The sequence below is a fragment of the Meles meles genome, chromosome 7 (genome assembly GCF_922984935.1).
Source record: "Meles meles chromosome 7, mMelMel3.1 paternal haplotype, whole genome shotgun sequence".
Lineage (NCBI taxonomy): Eukaryota > Metazoa > Chordata > Mammalia > Carnivora > Mustelidae > Meles > Meles meles.
Window position 1 is genome coordinate 26,203,245 of NC_060072.1, and position 26,279 is coordinate 26,229,523.

The 26,279-nt window shown below is 38.9% G+C and overlaps 1 protein-coding gene across 2 annotated transcripts in view; it reads left to right on the top strand.

Annotated features, from left to right (window-relative positions):
• Positions 1–26,279, top strand: part of CEP83 (centrosomal protein 83) — a 138,433-nt gene that overhangs the window by 20,990 nt on the left and 91,164 nt on the right. The window contains exon 1 of one of the 2 annotated variants that reach the window (XM_046013470.1): positions 9,976–10,005. The exons of the other annotated variant lie outside the window; for it this stretch is intronic. The gene's annotated coding sequence lies outside the window, so the exon portion shown is untranslated. Of the gene's footprint in view, positions 1–9,975; positions 10,006–26,279 lie in introns of those variants that run through there. 2 annotated transcript variants of the gene reach the window in all.

Here is a 26,279-nt window from a genome sequence, read left to right on the forward strand (position 1 = left end):
GGAGGGTGTATGGATGCGGGACCACGGGGTGCAGAGAGATGGTCACCTTATTGATGGCCAGCAGGTCCTGAACTGGTCGGTATCCCACTCCCGGTTTCTTGACTGGCAAGAGTAGGGTATTCCAGGCTGATTGACACTCATTGGGATGCCTGCCTCCTTTGAGTTTGGTCGGGTGTTCTTGGATGCCGATCTTAGCTTCTTGCGGAAGGGGATATTGCCCTTGTCTTTGGGGTTGGGCTCCCGGGATCAATTCAACAATGATAGGGGCCCGATTCTGGGCTAGTCCAGGTGGGTTGTCCTCAGCCCATACTGTAGGAAAGGCAAATCTGAATTCCGGCGGGCTGTTCACTTGTGCCTGAGCACAAAATAGCTTTCATTCTTCTTCTCTTGGCATGGTGGTCGTTAGTACTAAAGACCCGCCTCTTCTTGTCTTGCGTTTAGTCAGAGGCTAGTATGCCCAGTGGGTTTAAAAGTTATTTGAGCCCCGACCCTGGAGAGTTATGTCTCTGCCCAGGAGGGGGATGGGGCAATCAGGCAAATAAAGGAACTCATGTCAGACCTTGTGATCCCCCAGTTCATATTGTTGTGCTTGGCAGAAGGGTTGCTGTATTGCTTTCATCCCGGTGGCCGCAAGGATAGTTGTAGTTCTTGTGCCGAAGGGGGCCACCAAGGAGGTGACAACAGAGTATTCGGCCCTAGTGTCAATCATGAAAGTCATTGATTGGCCCCCTACTTTCATTCTGACCATGGGCTCATGGGGGCCAAGGAGGAATGAGCCCAGTTCCCTACTTCTGCCAGGCCTATGAGGGCCTCTTCTTGGGGTTCTTCCTTGTAGTGACTGTGCTTTGGAGCCTTTCCTCTGTCGGGACTTTCATTTTTCCAGTGTTCCTTTTCCTTGTAGCATGTGCATTGGTCTTTTGCCAAGGGGATTCTGGGCTTCCCCCTTTCGGTGGTGGTAGCCTTCCCGCCTTTGCAGCGTCCTTTTCACTCAGGGACATCACGAAGAGGCTTTTTTTTTTTTTTTTTCATTTTCTTTTCGGTTTCCCTCTTGGCTGTGACCTCCCTGTTCATGAAGACCTTATCAGCAACCTTTGTTAACTGGGTGATGTTCATCCCTGCAAATCCCTCCAGTTTCTGGAGTTTATTCCTGATGTCTGGGGTGGCTTGAGCCATGAAGGAGGGGTTTACCGTTTGTTGGCTGTCCTGTGCCTGGGGGCTGAATGGAGTGTGCACCTGATAGGCTTCACACAGTCTTTCATAGGAGTCCCCGAGGGACTCCCCTGGTTGTTGAGTGACCATGGATACCTGGGCATATTCGTGGTTTCTTTGCTGCTGTTCGGGTTCCCTGGAGGAGGGCTTCTTGGTATCGGCGGACGTGGGCCTGTCCTTCATCCTTGGTGAAGCCCCATGTGGGGTGCTCCTCGGTTGCTGCTGTTCTAGCCCAGGCAGCAGGGTTGATAACTCCCACTGGTGCATATTCCTCTAGGTACTGTTGGGCTCCTCTCATTATTCTTTCCTCCATGTTGAACAGGGTGCAGAGTAACTGTTGGCAGTCCTCCTAGGTTGGCCAGTGGATCTGGAAAAGGGATTCCATAAGGTCTATCATAGCTTGTGGCTTTTCAGAGTAAGAAGGGGTTTTATGTTTCCAGTAGAGGGAGGTCAGTGGTGGAGAAAAGTTGACAGTACATCATGGAATATCCAGGTTGGACCGTCCTGTCTTTGTCACACCTTTCAGGTTCCTGTGCCTCCCATACCAGCATCTGGAGGGCACTTGCACATGGGGCATGGTCTGGCTGCTGGTCCTGGAGAAAATCATCCTTTGGGCCTGGGGGTGCTGGTGGACTCTCTGGACCTGAGGGTGTCAGAGGGACTGGTGGTGGTGGATTGTCTGGAACTGAAGGGCCTGGTGCAGATGGGTTTGGGGGTTCGTACGGAGAGGGCAAGATAGTTCATCCTCTGGACCTCCAGCTAAGATCTGCCAAGACTGGGACTTCTGTCAGTTCTCTTTGGGCCCCTTATTTATTTATTTATTTAATAAGGATTTCTTTTTTTTTTTTTTTTAAGATATTATTTATTTATTTGGCAGAGAGAGATCATAAGTAGGCAGAGCAGCAGGCAGAGAGAGAGGGGGATGCAGGCTCCCCGCTGAGCAGAGAACCCGATGCAGGGCTCAATCCTAGTACCCCAAGATCATGACCTGAGCCAACCGCAGAGGCCTAACCCACTGAGCCACCCAGGCGCCCCTCTTTGGGCCACTTAGATGCGGCAACTTAGACCCTAGCCTGTTCCTGTCTGTTGCAAGCGAACAGCTCCCAAGGCGGGAGGGTCTGGGTAATTTCCAGCCAGGAGTCAATGTATGGGAACTGGTCAGGATGTCCTGTGTCCCTGCTTATGACTCGCCATACTTGACAGACTGCATCTGACAAGCCCATATTGGGACCTGTTGGGGCATCCAGTGTCCCTTCTGAAGGCATCCAACATCAAAGGTAGGCCACTCTAACTCACATAGGGTTCTCAGCTTACCAGAATGCATCTAACTCTATAGTCTCCTAAAAACCCCTTCTTGAAATTTTTGATCATGGTTTCTAGGACTGTAGGTTTGCTCTGCCCTGACCCCATGGTGATGTTTCCCATGTGTGGTGGCATGGAGACAGACAAAGGATTGGTGCCCCTCCAAAGGAGAGACCGATCTGATGCCCACCTGTCTGCCCTCCTGTAGGAAACCCTCTTGGCCATAGCGAGTCTGTATAATCCCTGGACTGGCGTCTGGAAGGGGTTTGCCTTAAACATTATGAGGTCAACATGGAAACAGGTTAGGGCCTACTTGGACTCTGTAGGCTTCTGGGGACCCAAAGCATGCCTGCCTGTGGAGCTACAGCATTATTCCATCTGACAAGCCAGGTCAAATTGCACATTCACGCACACATTCACTCCAGAAGTTATTACAATCCCCCCGCCCCGCCCCAGGAGGCCCTGACCTGTGGAATTTCTTTCCTTTTGGAAATTCTTTCCCGTCCATTCTTTTTGTGTGTGTGTGGGGGGTTCCTGACCTGAGGGACCTCCCACCCCAGGAATCCTTACCTGTGTGACCTCTCATCAGAGGTCTCTGGGATGTGATCAGTCTCCCCTTCCACCCAATAGGTGGGCCTGACTGGGTCCTGGGGTCCCAGGCCTTACTGGAATCTGATGTCAGGACCAGGTCCACCAGATCCTCACCTACCAGGTCTGGCGGGAACAGTGGAGCGGGGCTGGACTGAGGCGACCGGGTGGGAGACTGCTGAAGATTAGGTAGGGCACCCCTTCTCCCTTATGATCCCTCATACTGTTACTACCCCACCATTGCCCCCATACTGGTGGCAACAATGGGCCAACAGTAGGGTTACCCGGTCAGGGAAACAAATATGAGGGAACCTGGACTGGATCCTGGCAGAAGAACCAAGTGGCATTCAGAGACCTTGGAGGATTGGAGGTTTATTTAACACCGGTGGGCTCAGAGGAGAATGATCTCCTGAGCACAGACAAAGTGGGTAATTTATACCCTTCCATTTCTGCATACTTGGTACTTTTGGCATTCATGGGAATAGGTTAGGGAGAAGAACCCGGAAGAGCCCTGGGGCAGAAGCTAGGACTCCTTTGCTAACTTGGTCAGGCATCTTAGAACACAGATTTTTCCCTTATCATTTTGGTCTTTTTGAAGAAACTGTATCCCAAAATTGTAAAGAAAGGAAAACTTGTAAAACAATAAGATTAAATATAATGAAGGGATAAAGCTTAAGTGTGAAAATTAAAATTAAAAAAGATTTAAAAAAGGAGTTGACAAATGGTTTGAAAAGGGAAATAAAACCAAAAACATTAATGTTGAAATACTAAGGAATCATGAGGAAAAAAGCCATGAGTTCTATGTGTTGTATTCCCCTAGGGCTGGAGTTTTGTAGTTCTCATTGATCAGTAAACTTAGTCTCAGCTGGATGTTCGGACTGATCTTCTGGGGAGGGCCCTGTTGCGCTGATTGTCTTTGCCCTAGGCAGAATTGTATTGCCTTTGCTAGGGTCCAGGCTGAGTAATCTGCTCCTATTTGTTTGGTGTGGGTTTTATTCCCTGAAGGCTTTCTGTGTAGTCTCCAAATCCTGCAGACTCCAGCAGTGTGCTTCCACACCCCTCCTGCCCCCACCCAGGGGAGGAAGGAGGTTCTTGCTGGTTGTGGGGCTTGTTGGGCCTCTTCTGGAAGAGCAGTGGCCCGACTGTGCTGTGGTTTGCAGTTTGTGGCAACTGGAGTTGAAAGCCCACTGCTTGGCTTACTCTGCAGCTGGCTTCCCTTCTCTGTTGCCTGGAGCTCTGCTGCAGTCAGGCACCCCCAGTCTTCCTGTGACCCTGAGTATCCTGAGACCACACTGTCCCAGTGAGGGTTCTGCCCCCCCCCCCCTTTAGCTGCCTGAGCAACATCCCTCACTGGAGCAGACTTCTAAAAGTTCTAATTCTGTGTTCTGCTCCTGTATCACTTGTTGGTAGCCGGCTGATGGAGGATAACCCACCCACCGGACATCTTCCCGTATATTGTCTCAGATTCACTTCCATACACGTCCTACCTTGCAGGAAGTGGTCACTTTTCTATTTGTAGTGTTGCAGCTATTTTCTTTGATCTCCAATTGATTTTGCAGGTGTTCAGAATGATTTAATAGCTATCTAGCTGAATTCCTGGGACCAGATGATACTAAGGTCTCCTGCTCCTCTGCCATCTTGGACTGTCTCCCTGTCTATTCATGTCTTGATGCGCCTATGTTTGAGTCTCAGAAAAAAAGCTGCTACAAACATTTGTGTAGAAGTCTTCATATGGATATACTGAGATTTCTCTTGGGTGAATATTTATATACATGGAATGGCTGGCAAATGTCTGACATTTTCTTAAAAATTTATCAGATGATTTTCTCATTTTACATTTCCATCCGTAGTTTATAAAAGTTTCAGTTCTTCTACATTCTGGTCCATACTTTGTAAGATCAACCTTTTAAGTTTTAACATTTTCATAGGTGTATAGTAGTATTACATGGTGTTCTTGGTTTGTATTTCACTAATAACTGGTGATATTTAATATCTTTTCAAGTGTTTATGTAACCATTTGTGTATTGTCTTTGACAAAGTGTTCAAATTTTTTGGCCATTTTTTTTGTTAAATTGAGTTATTTTCTTATTTGGTTTTTAGAATTCTGTATGTATTCTGAATGTAAACCCTTTATTGATATATGATTTATAAATTATTCCTCCAGTCTTGCTTATCTTCATTTGCATTGTGGTGTCTTTTAAATACACAAGTTCTGAATTTTATTTAAAATTAACTTGTTAATTTTAATAATAACTAACCAATTTAAAGAAACTTTTACCTAACCCATGATTAAAATGATTTTTTCTATGTTTTCTCTAAGAATTTTATAGTTTTATATTTACATATACATCTTGAGTGAATTTTTGTGTATGGTGCAAGGTACAACTTGAAATTCATTTTTTGCATATGGATAGGCAGTTGTGCCAGGATGATTTGTTCCCTGGCTTTCCCCTTTTTTCCCTGATTTTTTTCCCTGACTTTCCTGGCTCCATTGAACTGATTGCATTTTTGTCAAAAATCAGTTGGCCATATATGTTTGAATCTATTTCTGAACTTCACTCTCTTTTTTAATGAATTTATGTGTCTGTTGATGTGAATGCTACACAGTTTTTATTTCTGTTGCATTTAGTAAGTCATGAAATCAGGTAGTGTGTGTTCTCCATCTTTGTTCTTTTGGCTATTCTAGGTTCTTTGTGTTTCTGTGTGGGTTTTTAAAAAATATAATTTAATTTATTTTTAAAAAGATTTTATTTGCTTATTAGACAGAGAGAGTGAGCACAAGTAGGGGAGCAGCAGAGGGAAAGAGAGAAGCAAATCCCCGACTGAGCAGGGAGCCTGATGCGGGGCTCCATTCTAGGTCCCTGGGATCATGACCTGAGGCGAAGGCAGATGCTTAACTGACTGCCACCCAGGTGTCCTTCCTTGTGAATTTTAATATTAGCTCATTAATTCTATAATGTTTTCTGGGATTTTGAATGGCACTGCATTGATTTTGGGAGAAATTAACATCTTAACAGTATCTTAACAATCAGGTTACTATCTGATCCATGCATATGGTATAATTTACTATTAAATTGTTTTTTTAATTGTACTTTTTAAATTGTACTTTTAAAAAATATCCCATTTTCCTGTAATAAATAGCATGCTGATGTAAGCACTGTGAAGGCAGGGTGTCTTCCACTTCTAGCTGGCCCTTGGGACTGAGATGTACTCAGTAAATATTCATAGAATGATAAATGAAGGTGATCCCTCAACACAAATGTTGGTACACATACCTGATTAGTTTCTTAGAATTAATTCCTACATGTGGAAGTGTTAGGTCAAAGGATATGTTCATTTTTAAGGCTTTTGATTACCATCCTGTCCCCAGAATTTTTTTTCAGCTGAAATATCTTGATGGATAATTGTTATAAGGCATGCATAATTGATTTGCAAACAGTGTTCTTGGTGACATTCTTCCCCATCTCTGAAATTACATTGTAAGCCTGTTGGAAAGTAGGATTCATATCAAAGGAGTTTTGTGGTTTTTGTCATGAACTAATTTTTTAAAAAAGATTTTATTTATTTATTTGACAAACAGATATCAGAAGTAGGTAGAGAGGCAGGTGGCGGGGGAAGGGGTGGTGGTGGTGGTGGTGGTGGAGAAGACTCCCTGCTGAGCAGAGCGCCCGATGCAGGGCTTGATCTCAGGACCCTGAGATCATGACCTGAGCCGAAAGCAGAGGCTTTAACCCACTGAGCCACCCAGGCGGCCTTCATTAACGAATTTTTAAAAGAATATTTTATTTATTTGACAGAGAGAGCACAAACAAAAGGAGGGGGAGGCAGAGGGAAAGGTAAAGGAGACCCCTTTTTGAGCAAAGACCCCAATGCATGGCTCATTCCCAGGAACCTGGGATCATGGCTTGAGCCGAAGGCACAGACTTAACCAACTGAGCCACCCAGATGCCTCATCGTTAACTACTTTTACTGGAACTGGGAGTTAGGAAGATGACCCTAAAAGTAGAAGATTATAGTCTTTCCTTTGAGGTACTTACAGTTTCTTTAAACTTACAGTTTCTTTAGAAAGATAGTTTACATAATTATAAAGCACTAGTGGGGAAAAGTGCAGATGTGATAGAATACAGAATAAATATTCTGAAGTAAGCACAAGGAAGGCAGAAATCAGTGGAGCAGAAAGACGGGGAGAAGCTATTTATATTTACCTTTAGAGTAACTATCAGCCCTGAAAGTAGTTTCTTGATTGTTTAGACTGTAGGGTTTCAGGTTGAGTCTGACCTTGATTTGTGGATTAATTGAAGAGATTTAAGAAGGTACTTTAATTTGGCGTAACTATTTGAACACGGTTGTGAAGGTAAGAGTAAGCAACGTGTATGAGGGACTGTTAAGCAAACTTAATAGACTCTAGCAAAGGAGTGTTGGGAGGCAGCAAAATGAAATGTTTGCTTTTGTAGAGGGAGTTGGTTAATCCAAAGTTTTGAGTTTGTCTGAGAAGTTTAGCTTTGATCCAGTAAACAATAGGAGGATTATAAAAGTGTAATTATAATAATGGACACAGTGTGTGAGAAGGATTGTCATGGTGGATATTTGTAGGTTATATAAGGATGAGGAAAGACCAAAATCTAGCACATGTTTAGGAGGCTTCTTTTAAACCAAGTGTAAAATATTTGGGGTTTTGCTTTAGAGGGTGATGGCTCTAGAAATGAAGAATGATTGAAATCAAGAGACAAACGAAGAAGAATCAGCAAGATTAATAATTTATTACTAACCGGAGTTGGGGAATGAGTTGTGTACTAAGAAATAAGGGGAAGATCGTGGTAATTTTTTTTAAAGGAGGCAGATGGAAATTTGAAGTTAATGAGTTTAATTCTTATGTTGAGCTTCCGTTGTGGATGGGACATGTGATTAGAGTGGGAGTTATGAGCTGCGTTAGGAATGTGGGTGTAAATTTGAGTGTCATTCAAATAGGTGTAAAAATGAAGAAGTCAGAGAAGCAGCTTGACTTTTCTTATAGAAATGCATCAGTGGATCAGAGATTCTCATGGTGACTGAGAGAAAGGGAACAAATAGGGAGAGAGGTCAAAGAGCTAGGAGGTGATCATGGTACTGTAGGTGCTGAGGGAGAAGAATATTTTGGAGATTCATAAAGGTGATTGTGTGCAAAGGGTGTTAATCACCTTTCTTTATGTTTACTAGTGTTCAGCATGGTTTAGTAAACCAACTCGATGAAAGATGATTATAAGTTCTGTTAATTGGGTTAATCAAGATTGAAATTTTTAACATATTATCAATTGAGAAGAAAGGAGTAATGACAAAATTGTTTTCATAGTTCATAAACCGTATGTCGGTCAGTATTGTCATGTAAAGGAATTGCCCCAGATTTCAAAAGTAGTTTATTTTTGCATCATTAAAAAAAAAACTTACACCACTAATTTTAGCTTAATTGAATAGTATAATACTTTATTGTTTATAAGGTGCTTTACCCTATAAAATATGATTTTTTTAAATGATTTTATTTATTTATTTGACAGGGATCACAAGTAGGAAGAGAGGCAGGCAGAGAGAGAGAGAGAGGAGGAAGCAGGCTCCCTGCTGAGCAGAGAGCCTGATGTGGGGCTCGATCCCAGGACCCTGGGATCATAACCGGAGCCGAAGGCAGAGGTTTTAACCCACTGAGCCACACAGGTGCCCTTAATATGATGTTATTTAAAGTTTGATTTTTTTTTGTCCTTAATTTTCTCTTCTTTTTTTTAGATTTTATTTTGTTAAGTAGTATCTGTACCCCACGTGGGGCTTGAACTCAGAACCCCGAGATCAAGAGTCACATGCTCCATCAACTGAGCCAAACAGGCGCCCCTGCATTTCTTTTTTTAAAAGTTCAGTTTATTTAAACAATAAAAACAAGTCATTAATTTTTTCCACCCTTCATCTCCTGCCTCTGGTAACCACCAGTCTTTGAGCTTGGGGTGTTTTGTTTGTCGGGGGGTGGGGGGCACTTATTTTACTTATTCACTTATTTACCTCTGACTTACTTCACTCAACATAATGCCCTTCCGTGGAAGGATAACGGTCCTTCCATGTTATCACAAATGGCAAGATTTCATTCTTTTTTAATGACTGAATAATCATTACACACAATAAACATTGTGTGTTTTTGTGTGTCTGTATCAGTTTTCTTCTCCATTCATTTGTTCATGGATCCTTAGGTTGTTCCTGTATCTTGGCCATTGTAAATAATGTTACAGCACATGTCAGGGTGCTTTTATCTTTCCAGGTTTGCATTTTCATTTTCATCTGATAAATAGCAAGAATGAAATTGCTGGATCATATAGTAGTTCTATTTTTAATTTTTAAAGAGCCTCCGTTACCTTATTTTTCCAAATGGATTATGTTACATGTTAATTCCACCTCAGCATATGATCTTGGTCTCTGCTGTTTTCCAAACCAATTTTATTTTATTTCTGGTTTAAAAATATTTTCCAAGGTAACTTGTTGTTTAAAAAGCCTTACCACAAGGTGTCATTGTAACCTATAAAAATAATTTCCATGTAAGTGTGTGCAATACCAGTTTTTATATTTCCTTGTATTTTTAAGTCTATTTTTTTGTTGCATATTTTGCAGTTATCTTTATTTTGCAGTTAGGGTGTACTGTGAATCTCTTATATTAAAGGGAAAAATAGAGTAGTCGTGTTCTTGAGTTCACATATTTTTGCAAAAACATATGCTTTCCACCCACGAATTTCTTAAGAGTATGTTGCTATAGAGATGATTGTTTGAAGGAAAGAATGAGGAGGAGTTACAGGAGGTGGACATTTAAAGAACAAAATACTTATTTTATGTCTTTGTTCCTGACAGAGCAAGCTTTAGTGTTTATCCCTCTGCTGGTGAAATCCCTATGGAATAAAGGTAGATATTTTGAGTGTTGTACTATGATGGTATTTGCGTTTACTAAGATGCTTTTGCAAAGGTTCCTTGCTTGATTCTTTTTTCATATGGAGGATTAGTGCTTGTAATCTTTGAAACAACCTTTCTTCCACTTTAACTGGATTCCATTTTGCCTTTGCTTTTGCTCTTCTGATTTTCTGGTTGGTCTTTTAACTAATATTAAAATAGTTTTTATTTTATTTTATTTATTTATTTTTTTGAGAGAGGGGGTATCAATATATAACTACTAATTTCTTTTACTTCTACCTCTAAATTTATTTTCAGGACCATTCCCTGTTGACTGCTTGCTGCCGGTATTTCAGTTCAGATCTTTATCATTACTCTCCCAGCCTTTTCATCTTCTTTTCTCTTAAGATCTCCCCTCCACCCCACCCCAGTTTATTCTACAAACCTTGGATAACCTAGTTATTTTTCTTAAGTACAAATCTGAAACCACCCTATATTGTCCCTCATCCACCCACAAGCTTAAAACCTTTCATTGGCTGTTTGAGACCTGAGGATAAACTCGAGTCTGTGCACATTGCATTGCCTTCAAGGTCCTGCCCTACCTCTGCAGGCTTGTCTGCTCCCCACCCCTTTATTCCCTACCCACAAAATTGTCTTCCATCTCCATGCCTTCCTTACTGGATATTTCTTCTCTGCTTCTTTCTTTATCTCAGGATTACCCTCTTTGTGAAGTCTTCCTCAACAGCTTCTCTAGCAGAATTAGGCCTCTCTTCCCTGACATCTATAAATACATTACATTGCTTTATACTTTATAAACTTTCCAAATTTATATGTTACTTAGAATTGGTAATATATGTACATGGCAAAACAAATTTTAAGTACAAAAAGAATTTAATAAATAATAAAATTTTCTCTTACCCTTGTTCACTCAGCAATTGTTGGTTAACCATATATGTTTCACTGACCAACATGAACTCATTGAGGGCAAGGATTTTCATTTATTTATTACCGCATCCCTATACCTAACAGTGTCTAGCATTTAATGGGCACTTTGAAAACGTCTGTAAGGGGCGCCTGGGTGGCTCAGTGGGTTAAAGCCTCTGCCTTCGGCTCAGGTCATGATCCCAGGGTCCTGGGATCGAGCGCCGCATCAGGCTCTCTGCTCTGCAGGGAGCCTGCTTCCTCCCCTCTCTCTCTCTCTGCCTGCCTCTTTGCCTACTTGTGATCTCTGTCTGTCACATAAATAAATAAAATATTAAAAAAAAAAAAAGAAAACGTCTGTAATACTGTTAATGTGGGCAAGCTCTTCCTTGCTAAGTCTGTTTGACTTGATGGTCTGCTTATTTCTGTATGCCCCTCAGAGCTCTCTCAGTATATAAGTGGATCACTCTGTAAATATGGTGTGGTGACCTCTCCACTCAATAAATACTGATTGTTTAATTGCAATTTTTTTTTCTTTTGGTAAGATATGGTTTTAAAATCAGCCTGTGTCTTGAGAATGACTTTTATGTATTTCCCTTTTCTGGTTCTGAAAAATTTTATACTTTCTGATAGATCCTCAAGGATGGAAAAGAGAATGTTTGTGTTAACTTGAGCAAAAGTAACAGTTGAACTCATCAATTTTTTTTCTTTTTTTCTATTTTTTTCTTTTATTTAACTTTTCATACTAAGGCATAAAGCTCATGGAAATAATTCATATTTATTTAAAAAACAAATAATTCCCAGGATATGTTGTCAGATCAGTAGAAGGGCTTCATTTTGTATTACAAGCTGTATGGTAGCTTTATGTGTTTCAGGTATATGGGCCTATTAGCAAAGAAGCCTCTACAACTTGCACAAAGGTAGTAAGTACTGATAAATCTTTTGGAAAGTCCCATGTTATATTCAAGAGAGCCTACACTAAGAAACTTTAAAATGAGTTTGAAGTATGGTTTAGGCAACAGTCATCTTTGTTTTTCAGATCACAACTTTTCAGAGACTTTTGTAACTTATTTCTAAATATTTGAGGTTGACGGTTACTATATCCTATTTTCTAGAATTTTTTTGTATGAATTAAGCTGTGCAGAGGCAGACAGTGCAATTATAAGAATAAAATAACATTTTAATTCAGAGTGGTTGGTGGCTGATTGCTAACCACTCTAATATATATCTTCTTCCCTTCCTTTTTCCTTGCCCTCCTGTTTCATTCTAAGTCACAATTACATTCTAAGGGCCTGGCACCTTACCAGGGTTTTGAAGGGTCTCTTCCCAGCTGCACTTGAGGTTTTGGCAGGGTGTCAAGTTGTGACATTTTTGGGTATATAAGACATCCTAGGATGACTATCCAAAGGCTGTTTGGGTGACTGTTGTAATATTCTTTCTGGATTTCAAAGACATTGATTTCTAACGTTTTGTTTCAAGTTTCAAATTATTTGTTTCAAATAAACCTGATGTAGTTCTCCTTAGACTTCTAATGTTTTTAAAAAATAACAATCCCTTTAGGGGCATGTAGTATTTAAAACAATGTTTTGAAATGTTCGGAGGCATAGCATGTGCTTTTTAATGGAGTGTGTTTTGGAAGCTTTCCATGAGTATCAGCAGCTGTGCTCTTAGAATATTTTGAGTTTCCATCCTTTGGGGCAGACATTGTACCACTGCTTAAGAAATACAGCCCCTGTGCAAAGAAAATGTCATAGGTAGGTCAGCTTTGTCATAGGTAGGTCTGTAAAGCTGGGACTAGTCAAAAGAAGTGCTAGGAAGGACAAGTGGGTATGGTTATATGATAGTAAGAGCTGCAAGGTGAGGAAGATGAGGTATTTGGAGAGGGGTTGTACTGAGTCTTTTAAAAAAAAACTCCAAACTTTCAGAGACTAGTTCATTTAATAAGTGCTCCTTGATTAACAGGCTAATCAAAGTAATCTTTTAACCAGCCAATCTCTCTCCCTCTCTCCCATCTTTCCTTTCTTTGTAAAGACTTTATTTATTTGAGAATGAGTGTGAGCTTGAGAGAGAGAAGGCACAAGAGGGAAGAGGGTCAGAGGGATTAGCAGACTTCCTGCTGAGCAGGGAGCCTGCTATGAACTCTGTCCTTGGCCTCTAGACTCTAGGATCAGGACCTGAGCCAAAGGCAGACCCCTAACTGACTGAGCCATTCAGGCACCCTGACCTTTCTTTTTTAAAATTTTGTTTCAACCATGTACTTTTAAAAATTTGCATTTTGAGTTCATTTGGTAAGCTCTGTACAATAAGAGTTGTTTCTTTTATTATGTCTCTTGAGTCCCTAATAACATTTCTTTTTTTTTTTTTAAAGATTTTATTTATTTATTTATTTATTTATTTGACAGCGAGAGAGAGAGAGATCACAAGTAGGCAGAGAGGCAGGCAGAGAGAGAGAGAGAGAGAGGGAAGTAGGCTCCCTGCCTAGCAGAGAGCCCGATGTGGGACTCGATCCCAGGACCCTGAGATCATGACCTGAGCCGAAGGCAGTGGCTTAACCCACTGAGCCACCCAGGCGCCCCCTAATAACATTTCTGTTTTGTAATTTATATCTGTATGTTGACTGATTGAAATCAGAAAAGCCTAATTATGGTAGGAATTTAAAATTTTGATAAAATTCTGGTTTTGGGAATAATAGAATGAAAAGAAAGCCAGTGTATTAGTTACCTGTAGCTATTGGAACAGATACTGACTGGGCTTAGAACAACAAAAATTTATTCTTTCACAGCTCGGCGACCAGAAGACTGAAACCAAGGGCTGCACTTTCTCCAAAGGCTCTAAGGAAGAATTGTTTCCCTCCAGCTTCTTACAGCTCTGAGCATACCTTAGCTTGGGGCAGCCATCTCTGCCTTTTTGGTCACATTGCTGGCACCTCTTTAGTCTCAAAACTTCCTCTGCCTCACTCTTAGAAGGATACATATGATTACATTTAGGGCCCACCCATACCCAAGATAAATGCCTCCTTTTAAAGCCTTAATTTAATCACATCTATTGCTATATAAGATAATACCCTTAAGTTACAGAGATTAGGAAGTGACATTTCTTCCTCTGGGCCAGCATTCAGCCCTCTACAGTCTGGAAGTCACAGTTACGGAAGTGGATGTAAAAGTGAATTGGACCTAAAACAGTGTTAGAATGGTGAACATAATTATTTATATTTAACATAATTATTTATGTTTAATTATATATTATATATTTAATTTATAATTATATCGTATATAGTTATATACGATATAATTATTTATATATAACATGATTATTTTGATATTTTTGAGCTAATATGTGCCTGTTGTTTGTTTTACGTATGGGGTTATAAAGATGAGTAAGACCTGTTTCTTGCCCTGGAAGATGTTACACTGCATGTGTTACGTATACTAAAATATAGGAGAAGACAGAATGGTTACCTAATTATTTTGGGAAAGTCAGGAAGTACTTCATGGAGGAAGTTACGTGTTCCTCAACAGGGTTTTGAAGGCTGATGAGGAATTCACTAGAACAGATTACAGAGGGATAAGAAAAGGCCTTCCGGACGAGGAAATTAGTATGTGCAAGGACATGGAGGTAAAAAACAGCAGTGTGTGCTCAGGAAGCTACAAGTAGTGCATGAGATAAACTTTAAATTTGTATTTGTTTCTAGTATACAAATCACTATTATTTTACCAGTTGCAAAGTAAACGTTCTTTGTTGCAAACGTTTTTAAAGCACAGATCTTTTCCTAGATTGAGAAGGTCTTTGGCCATTAAATATAGGAGTGGGGGCGGGAAGTACTTCAGGATAACGCAAATTACAACCACGATGTAAATCACTCTACATCCCTTAGAATGGCTAAAATTAAAAAGACTGTTAAAGTAATTAAATGAGGACACTCTTGGACTGAGGTGGCTCTAATTCCATTAGCCTTTGTAACCAAACCACAGCTAAGCCAGAATCCATGCACTCGAATTCAAGAAAATGAATCTTAAGAACAACTAATCACAGCCAACTAAGCTTTCTTGATTAAGGCAACTCTTTAAGCTGTATATTCATCACATAATTTCCTTCCTTTGCTTCCATATTTTCTGTATAAAAATCACTCCACTTACTCCTTTTGGTGGTGTGCTTCTAACCACTTTCACTCTGGCACTGCCTGATTGAAATTGATGTAGATACTCAAATATTAACTCTTGAAAATTTTGTTTGTCTTAGACAGGGATGTCCACTATCACCACTCTTATTCAACATAGTAGTGGAAGTTCTAGCCACAGAAGTCAGAGAACAAAATAAATAAAAGTCATCTAAATTGGCAAGGAAGTAGTAAAACTTTCACTATTTGCAGATGCACATGATGCTATATAGAGAAAACCTGAAAAAGTTCACCAAAAAACTGCTAATCTGATAAATGAGTTCAGTAAAGTTGCATGATACAAAATCAATGTACAGAAATCTGTTACATTTCTATACACCAATAATGAAGCAACAGAAAGAGAAATTAAGGAATCAGTCCCATTTACGATTGTACCAAAAACAGGTATCTAGGAGTAAAGCTAACCATATGCACAATGGAACATCTATCTATCTATAAAATATATAATCAGTGGAATATTATTCAGCCATAAAAAGAAAGAAAGCTTACCATTTGCAACAACACAGATGGATTTAGAGGATATAAAGCTACGTGAAGTAGGTCAGAGGAAGACAAATACCTTATGATTTTACTCATATGTGGAATTTAAGAAACAAAGCAAATGAACAAAAGAAAAATTTAAAAAGGCCAACCAAAAAAAAGACTCTGAACTATGGAAAACAAACAGATTGTTACCAGAGTTGGAGATTGAGGGGGAATGGGTGAAATAGGTGAAGGGGATTAAGAGTACATTTACCTTGATGAACAATGAGTAATATGTAAAATTATTGACTTACTGTATTGTATACTGAACCCAATATAACACTGTATGTTGACTACACTGGAACTTAAAGAAAGTAAAAAGAAACTGGTGAACTTTTTAAAAAAGACGGTATTTTTTAATTTTTAAAAAGTTTTATATGAGTTCCAGTTAACATACAGTATGGTACTAGTTTCAGGTATAGAGTATAGTGGTTAAGCACTTCCATACATCACTGGTATTCATCACAACAGATACATACAGGTAATTGGTTTTTCCAAATTTTCTGTTTCTTCCTAATTCAGTTTTAGGAGGTTACATGTTTCTAGGAATTTACCAGTTTCTTTTAGGTTGTCCATTTGTTAGCACATAATTTTTTTTATAATATTCTCTTACAACTGTTTGTATTTCTGTGGTGTCCCTTGTTATTTATTCCCTTTCATTTTTGATTTTGTTTATTTGAGTCTTCTTTGATTCTTTTTCCTTTTTTTATAAGAGTGGCTAAAGGTTCATCAGTTTTCTTGATCTTTTCATTGAACTGGCTCCTGGTTTCATTGATGTATTGTTTTTTAAGTTTCTGTTTTCTTTATTCCTGCTCTAACCTTTATTATGTCATTCCTTCTACTCAGTTTGGGTTTTGTTCTTTTTCTAGCTCCTTTAGGTGTACGACTGTGTTATTTGAGACTTTTCTTCCTTCTTGTGGTAGGCCTATATTGCTGTAAACTTTCCTCTTAGAACAGCTTTTGCTGCATCCCAAAGATTTTGGATCATTTTTTTCTTTTTCATTAGTTCTCTATGTATATTTTATTTTCTCTTTGAATTCTTGGTTGACCCATTGTTTAGTAGCATGTTATTTAATCTCCATGTATTTGTGCTCTTTCCAGATTTTTTTTGTGGTTGTTTTATATTTTCGTAGTATTGTGGACAGAAAAGATGCCTGGTATGACTTTAATCTTTTTTAATTTGTTGAGACTTGTTTTATTATAATATGTGACCTGTTCTGGAAAATGTTCTGTTCTGGAGAATGTGTAGTTGGAAAGAACATGTATTCTGTTGTTTTGGGGTGGAACGTTCTGAGTATATCTGGATTTATCCCTGTGGTCCAGTGTGTCATTCAAAGTCTCCATTTCCTTGTCGATTTTCTCTTTGGATGATCTCACTGTTGGTATAACTGGGTTGTTAAAGTCCCCTACTCTTGCTGTATTACTATCCATTAGTTCTTTTCTATTTGTTAGTAAGTGTTTTAATGTATTTGAGTGCTCCCTGTTGGGCTTATAAATATTTACAATTGTTATATCTTGTTGGGTTGTCCCCTTTAAGATTATATAGTGTTTTTCTTTGTCTCTTGTTGCAGTCTTTGTTTCAAAGTCTCTTTTGTCTGTTAGAAATATTTCTCCTCTGGTATTTCTTCTCACATCCATTTACATGATAAATGCTTCTCCATCCCTTCATTTTAAATCTCTGGTATCTTTAAGTCTGAAATTAGTCTCTTGTAGGCAGCAGATAGATGGGTCTTGTTTTTTTAATCAATTTCATCACCCTGTGTCTTTTGATTGGAGCGTTTAGTCTATTTACATATAAAGTAATTATTGATAGGTATGTACTTATTGCCATTTTGTTATTTGTTTTGTGGTTGTTTCTGTATTTGTGGGACAGGGTGAGCTATGCATCCTCATACTTTGCCATCTTCCCCAGATGTCTTGTTTGTCTTCTGACAACTGGCAACACAGTTTTTGGCAACATTTTGGCAAAAATGTGGAGCAAACAACTTTCATGTTTTTGGTTGAAACAGAAAATAGTATAACTACAATGGGAAAAAATTTGTCAGTTTCTTATAAACATACACTCCATGATGCAACAATTACTTATACTTATATTTTTACCCCCTCTCCAACTGAAGACATGTACACAAAACGTTTTGTACAAGAATGTTCATAGTAGATTTATTTGTAATTAATATTCATAATAACCAGAAATAATCCAAATGCCCATCAGTAAGAAAATGGGTAAAAAATATGATACTGAAATAGTAGAATACTTTTGGATTCTTTGTGAGCTCATGGAATTATATATTTAAACTTGTGTATTTTATTAAATGTAAATTTTACCTTGAAAACAAAAAGACTAAACCTAGGAGAACTGGTGGATTAAATGGTCTGTTTTCTGTATCCATGTGATGTCTGAAGTTGTGATAGCTTCACAACCATAAGGAGAATTAAGCTTACAGGATGTGCTGGCAGAAGTATGGTGTCAACTTTAAACATAAAATATCCAGTTATTTCACTAGCAAAAAGAGTTTACTCAGGAGTAGCAGAGGAAATACCCTCAAATCCCTTTGGGATATAGAAACTATATCCCAAGTTCATAAGCAGGCCCTGAGAACAAAGGAGAGGAGCATTCTTTTATACAGGAAAGGAAGCATTTGGGAGGGGTTGTTAGGAAAGAAAGTCCATTAGAGAGGAGTGAGAGTTTGGGGTTTTTCAGTGGCTGAGTTGTAGTTCTCATTGGTTGGTGTGTTGCTGGAAGGAGAAGATCTTGTTTCTTCCTGCTGAAGTAGTAAAGTAAGCTTCTTCCTGTTGGGGTTTATAAACAACAGTGAGTGGTGGTGTGTGAGATCTCTTCCTTCCAGGCCTCCTATTTCCTGCTTAAAGGAGGTTTTCTGTACTCATTTTCAATGAAAAAGACCAGGATCCTTGATACTGAGCCCAATTTTTGAATAAAAATTTAAAACTTTGAATTTTAGAATTCAGAATTCTGAATGCTTAAAAAAAAAAAACCCTGAATTATAAAAAGCAGAAAAGGGCACAGAAACTGCCCTTTTGAATGATTTACAGAGTAAACCTCCATGTAACCACGAGTATTAAGAACACTGTCAACCTTTCTCAGGTAATACTATCCTGACTCTTAACGTTAATAATTTTCTCTTTTTATAGTTTTACAACCTAAACAAACCTAAGCATGAATCCACTAAATACTAGAGTTTTGCCCGTTTTTAATTTTTTTCTGAACTTTATGTTTAGAATAATTTTATATGCTTTTGTGCCTGGCTTCTTTCATTTGCACAATCTGTGTTTGTTGTTCACCTGTGTAGAACATATATGTAGGTTCTTTTCATTGCTGTATAGTGCTAGTTTCATTGTGCCACAATTTGTGTCATCTGTTTTAATGGACATTTGGTTTTTTCCTAGGTTTCATTTGGGAGTACTACTGTTATTAACAGTAATATTACAACAGAAATCTCTTGGTGTACTTGTACGCACATTTCAGTTGAGTATATTTCAAGTAGAGGAATTGTTGAGTCATAGTATAGACACATATACATACATATGTATAGATACATAAAGATACAGATCTTTAACTTAAGTAGATAATGCTCATTTTTTTCTAACATGGACATGCCAGTTTACACCACAGCTTGTTGCTTCCCATCTTCTTCAAATGTGTTATGGTTAATCTTTTTGGTTTTCTCTTTGTCATTTTACATACATGTAATATGTATACATGAATAGGTAAACGTTCAATAAAAATAATTGGGCAAAAGGTTCAAATACACATTTCACAAAAGAGGATATCCAAATGGCCCGTCAACAAAGAAAAGTTGTTCAGTCTTCTTTTACAGGTAATTGCCTTTTAGCTTTCTTTGTTTTTTTTTCCCTGCCCTGAGTTATTGAAAATACTCTCTAGCTTTGTTATTTTGCTTTTTCATGTTTAAAAAGAGTGATCTGGTTGTCCCAGGACCTTTTATTGCAGACTTCTGTTTCTTCGCTGATGAGCAAAACTGCCTGTGGTTTTAAATATCTTACATAGGTGGATGTGTTTCTGGGCTGTATTCTGATCTGTTGATTTCTTTGTCTATAATTGATTCAATGCCATACCAGCTTAATTACTGTATATTTAAGATGTCTTGATATCCAGTAGATTAAGTCCTCCCATCTTGTTTTTTAAAATTGTTTCTGCTGTTCTTTAAAAATGTTTCTGGCCTTTGCATTTCCATGTAAATTTCTGAATCAGTGTGCTTAATTTCACATGCACACACACACATCCCTGCACACACATGTGCGCACACACACCTACTTGCTAGGATATTGATTGGTGTTGCATCTATAGATCAGTTTGGGGGAGAATTTATATCTTTATAACATTATTTTCCAGCATATGGTACATATCTCTGTTTAACCTAGGTATTTTTTAGTGTCTCCAATCGTGTCTGTATAATGGTTTGCACATCTTTTGCCTAGGCATTTGATGTGTTTTGATGCTGTTAAGAATGTCTTTAAAATATTTTGTTGCTGATACATAGAATGCAATTAATTTTTTATATATTCATCTACCTAGTAATCATATTAACTTATAATGATTTCTCTATAAGTTCTTTTGGATTTTCTACATACACAATTAGAACATCTATATATAAGGAAAGTTTTATATTTCCTTTTCCAATTATTTTTACTTTTTATACTTTTGTTCTACATTTTTTTGTACAGTGTCAAATGAAATTGGTGATAATGGACATCCTTGTTGTGATCATGTTTTGAAAGGAAGGCACTGAAGATTTTAGAATCAAGAGTGTTTCTTCTTCTTCTTCTTCTTTTTTTTTTAAATTGAGAGAGAGAGCAAGAGATTGGGCGGGGTGGGAGGTGGTGGGTAGGGAAGGAAAGAGAGTCCTAAGCAGATGCTGCATGGAGCCCGACACAGGGCTCAATCTAATGACCCTGACATCATGACCTGAGCTGAAACCAAGAGTCTGACACTTAGCCAACTGCAACCCCCAAGCGCCCCGACTATATTCTTTTTGTATACATCTTTCATGAACTTGGTGCCTTTCGGTTCCCAGTTTGCTATTTCTTTTTTAATCTTGTGGTAAAATTCATATAACAAAATATAACGTTTTAAAGTGTGCAATTGGGTGGGATTTTGTGTGTTCATAGTGTTGTATGTCTACCACCTCTGTCTAGTCCCAAAACATTTTATCACCTCCAAAGATAACTCTGGTCCATTAAGCAGTCACTCTTTCCCTCTCCCCGCAGCCCCTTACAGCCACCAGTATACTTTCTATCTCTGTGGATTTGGGATATGGTGGATATTACCTATAAATGGAACCATACTCTGATGACACAAATGGTAAATGTTTTATTTTAGTTCCACAAGTTCCTGAACATCTATTATTTACTTTTTATGTTTGTTTTCTGTTGTTCAGGTTCAGTAATCTCTGTTCTGTCTTCCAGTTCATTAATTCCTTTCTGTTTCTGCTGTTGAGCTCATAGTTAGATTTTTATTTTGGTCATTATATTTTTTCAGTTCTATAGTTTCTACTTGGTTCTTTTTTGTATCTTTTATTCTTTGCTGACACTTGTATTTCTTTGCTGTGTTTTTCTCTCTCTCTCTCTCTCTCTCTTTTTTTTTTTTTTTTTTTGGTTTATTTCAAGCTTGTTTGCAATTGCTCATTGAAAATTTTTTTTTAGGATTTTATTTATTTATTTGACAGAGACAGAGAGAGAGATCACAAGCAGGCAGTGAGGCAGGCAGAGAGAGGGGGAAAGCAGGCTCCCCACTGAGCAGAAAGCCCGATGCGGGGCTCGATCCCAGGACCCTGAGATCATGACCTGAGCCAAAGGCAGAGGCTTAACCCACTGAGCCACCCAGGCGCCCCGCTCATTGAAATATTTTTTAACATGACTTGTTTAAAAGCTTTGTCAGCTAACTTTATATATCTGTTGGCTCACTGTTGACATCTATCAGTTGTCCTTTTACATTCAATTTGAGATCTTCCTTGTTTTTCTTTCTTTCTAATATTTATTTGAGAAAGGGGAGAGAGTGAGAGAGAGAGACAGAGGAGAGAGGATGTGTATGGGAGTTGGGAGAAAGGGCAGAGGGAGAGAATCTTCAAGCAGACTCCCTGCTGAGTGTAGAGTCTGACTGCTCCATCACGTGACCCATGAGGTCATGATCTCAGCCAAAACCAAGAGGTGAACAGTTAACTGACTGAGCCACTCATACACCCCAAGATCTTCCCCATTCTTGGTTTGGCTAGTGATTTTTATTGAAACCTGGACATTTTGGATCCTAATGTTATGAGACTGTGTTTCCTATTCTGGCTTTCCCTGACATCTCTGGCATAGGAAAGAGGGGGAAATGCTACCTCATTATTGCCAGATGGGGTTAGAAGTCTAGGTTCCCCAGTTGGCTTCTGTTGACACCTGAGTTGTGGGAGATCATCATCATTGCTGGGTGGCATGGAGTTTTGGCTCCTCATGTGGCCTCCACTGTCATTCCCTAGAAAGAATAGCCTTGTTACTGTTGAGTGATAGTGCCAGACTTGACTCTCTACTGATGGTTATCTGATGGTACTTCAGCATGGTGAGGTAGGTGTTCTTCCTTCCTCTTGGTAGGGGTGGAAGTTCGGGTGTCCCAAGTAGTCTCCCCTGATATTGCAGAAGCGTGGGGCTGCATTACTGCTCAGCAGGGATGAGAGCCTCAGCTTTCTAGTTGGCCTTCTTGTATACCATCCAACCGGGGTGTTAGGGTACCTCATTACAGTCTGGCCTTTGCTGGCATGGTTGGTGGTAGAGTCACAGTGTTTTCTGTAGTATTTTTCTGGAGTAGATTGTTATTGTCTACAACATTTTTGTCTTGCTACTTTCTTGTTACTTTGACTAGAGAGCAGACTTTTGTTAAGGCATTTTTTTCCTCCAGTCAGAACCCATTGCTAGCTTCTTCAGCTCCAGGTGGAGATCTTGTATTAAAAGATTACCCTGGGAACCCACTGTCTGTCAGTTCTTATATCCTGAGGTTATTAGCTGGTTTGCCTCTGGTCTCCATTTTTCAGAGGAGAGGTGTTTTATATGTCCTGTACACACACACACACACACACACACACACACACACACACACACACACCATTCAGGACTTTTATTTGTATTAGTGGTATTAATATGGAAATGTACCTCTGCTCCATCATCCCAGAAGTAGAAGTCTTATTCCAAAAGGTTTAAGTTGTATTATTAGGTTTCATTTACTTCTGGATATTTTCTGATTTCTGTTGTGACCTTTTCTTTAATTCATGTTATTTAGAAATGTCTTCTTTCTAAGCATATCTAGCTTTTTCTCTTACTTTTTTGTATTGAGTTTTAGTTTAATTGCACTTTGGTCAGAAAAATAGTCGTGTAATTTTGGTTTTTAAAAATGTTTTAGATTTTTTGAAATACCCAGCGTGTGGTCAGTATTTATAAGTGTTATGTGTATGTTTATAAGGAATGTGTATTCTATAGTTACTGGAAATTGTTTTCTAGATATATCTTTATCTTTACAAATTTTGCAAATGCCTTTACAAATGGCTTTTTAAAATCTTTACAAATGCCTTTTTTCATCTCTAGAACTGTTTCTATTTGGTTGTTTTATTTTTTTTGGCCTTAAAAATCTACTTTATTTAATATTACTGTAGTTCTGTCATCTGTCTTTAGATTAGTGTTTAATTATGTTTTTACTTTTTTTCTTTCAACCTTTATGCCCTTCCATTTTAAAAATCTGTTAGGGGCGCCTGGGTGGCTCAGTGGGTTAAGGCCTCTGCCTTCAGCTCAGGTCATGATCCCAGGGTCCTGGGATCGAGCCCCACATCGGGCTCTCTGCTCCGCAGAGCCCGCTTCCTCCTCTCTCTCTCTCTGCCTGCCTCTCTGCCTAGTGTGATTTCTCTCTGTCAAAAAAAAAAAAAAAAAAAAGATTAAAAATCTGTTATAAAAACGTTATATAGTTGGTTATAGTTTTTCTCTTAAATTTCTGATTATTTGAAGCATTACTCTATATATAATTTAATGTAATTATCCACATATTTAAGTCTATTGCTTTACTCTTCCTATTTCCCTACTTATTTATGTTCTATTTTATTTCCCTGCTTCCCTTCTTTTAAATCGAATTCTCAATGGAGGGATGATTCTCAAATGAGGGCCGGAAGTGATTTTTGCCCCACTAGGGTACATTTGTCAAAATGTGGAGAACTTTTGTTTTTCTTTTTGGTGGGGGGTGGTTCTACTGGCATCTAAGGGGTAGAGACTAGAAAGGTTACTAAATATACTACAGTGTACAAGACAGGCCCCCCCACACTGTCCAAAGAATTATCTGATCTAAATGGTCAGTAGTGCAAAGGTTGAGAAACCCTTTTTTAGAGTGTTTCGAGTAATGTGAATTTTCCCACTCTGTCTGCATTCTTTCATGGTTATCCTATAGGAAGGTTCAGCATATTTTATGGTATTTTAGATTCTTCAGGCCATGTAGAGTTTCTGTTATGTGTTCTTTCCCTCTCTATCTTTCTTCTTTCCATATTAGAGCTGTTTTAGGTTTATATAAAACTTGAGCAGGAAGTACAGGGTTCCCATATACCCCCTGCCTTCTCACGGGCACAGCCTCCCTCACTATTGCATCCCACAAAAAGAGTGGTACATTTGTTACAGATGATGAGCCTACACTGACATGTCATTATCACTCATAGTCCGTAGGGTACATTAAGGTTCACTCTTGGTGTTGTACATTCTGTGGGTTTTAACAAATGTGTGTTGTTATGTATTCTGTGATTATAGTATCATACAGAATACTTTCACTGCTCTAAAAATCCTCTGTGCTCTGCCTGCTCTTCTCTTCCTCTTTCCTAACCCCTGGCAAACACTAAGTTTTTAAATGTCTTTATAGTTTTAATGTTTCCAGAATGTCATAAAGTTGGAATCCTATAATATGTATCCCTTTTGGATGGCTTTTTTTCATTTAGTAATATGCACTTAAGGTTCCTTCATATCTTGTCATGGCGTGATGGCTCACTTCTCTTTAGGGCTGAATAATACTTCACTGTTGGGATAAACCACAGTTATCCATTCATCTGCTGAAGTACATCTTATTGCTTCCAGGGTTTGGCAGTTATGAATAAAGATGCTATAGCCATTCATGTGCAGTTTTTTGTGCAGATGTAAGTTTTCAGGTAATTTGGGTAACTACCAAGGAGTGCTGTTGTTGGGCTGTATGGTAAAACTAATGAATTAGAGTTCCTATTGCTCCACATTTTCACCAGCATTTGGTGTTGTCCCAATAGTTTTGTAGTAGTATCCTAATAGTTTTGTAGTAGTATCTCATTGTTTCAATTTGCGACTCCTTAATAATATATGATGTTGCATATCTGATTCTCATATGCTTGTCTGCCATTTATGTATCTTCTTTGGTGAGATGCCTGTTAAGGTCTTTGAGCCAGTTTTTAATTCCATTTTTTTTTTCTTACTAAGTTTGACTTTGTATATTTTGGTTCACAGTCCTTTATCAGATAGGTCTTTTTCAAATATTTTCCTCCCAGTGTATGACTTCTCTTCTCATTCTCTTGACAGTGTCTTCCATAGAGTAGAGGTTTTAAATTTTAATGAGGTCTAACTCACCAAATATTATTATTATTATTATTTTGTGGATCTTGCCTTTGGTGTTGTATCTAAAAAGTTACTGTCATATCAGAGATGTTTTTTATCTTATAGGAATTTGATAGTTTTGCATTTTACATTTTACATAACCCATTTGAGCTAATTTTGTTTATTTGAGAGACAGAGGTCACAGGCAGGCAGAGAGAGAGAGAGAGAGAGAGAGGAGGAAGCAGGCCCCCTGCTGAGCAGAGAGCCCGATGCGGGGCTCGATCCCAGGACCCTGAGATCATGACCCAAGCCGAAGGCAGAGGCTTTAACCCACTGAGCCACCCAGGCGCCCCCTGAGCTAATTTTTGTGAAGGGTATAATGTCTGCCTGCATCCACTTTTTTTTTTGGCATGTGCTCCTGTGTCAAAGATCAGTTGACTCTATTTGTTTTAGTCTATATATGGACTCTATTCTATTCCATTGATCTATTTGTCTCTTAAATTGCCAATATCAAACCCTTTAAGGAGGCTTTATTTATTTAGGGTTGCCTGGGTGGCTCAGTGGGTCAAGTGTCTGCCTTTGACTCAGGTCATGATCCCAGGGTCCTGGGACTGAGCCCTTTGTTGGCTCTCTGTTCCCGTGGGGAACCTGCTTCTCCCTCTCCCTCTGCCTGTCTCCCTGCTCATGCTCTTGCTCACTCTCTCTCTCAAATAAATAAAATATTTTAAAAAGAAAAAAATTTTTTTAAATTTATTTATTTGAGAGAGCGAGAGAACAAGAGGAGAATATGCACACAGTCGGGGTAGGAGCAGAGGGAGAGAGAGGAATGTCAAGCAGACTCCTTGCTCCTGATGTGGGGCTTGGTCTCATGACCCTGATGTCATGACCTGAGGCCATACCCAGAGTCAGATGTCAGTGCTTATCTGGCGGAGCCACCCAGGTCTCCCAATATTATACCTTCTTAATTACTCTTGCTTTTATAGTTAAATGTCAAAGTCAGATAGTGTCAGTTTTCTGACTTTGTTCTTCTGCAATACTGTATTGGCTATTCTGGGTCTTTTGCCTCACCACATAAATT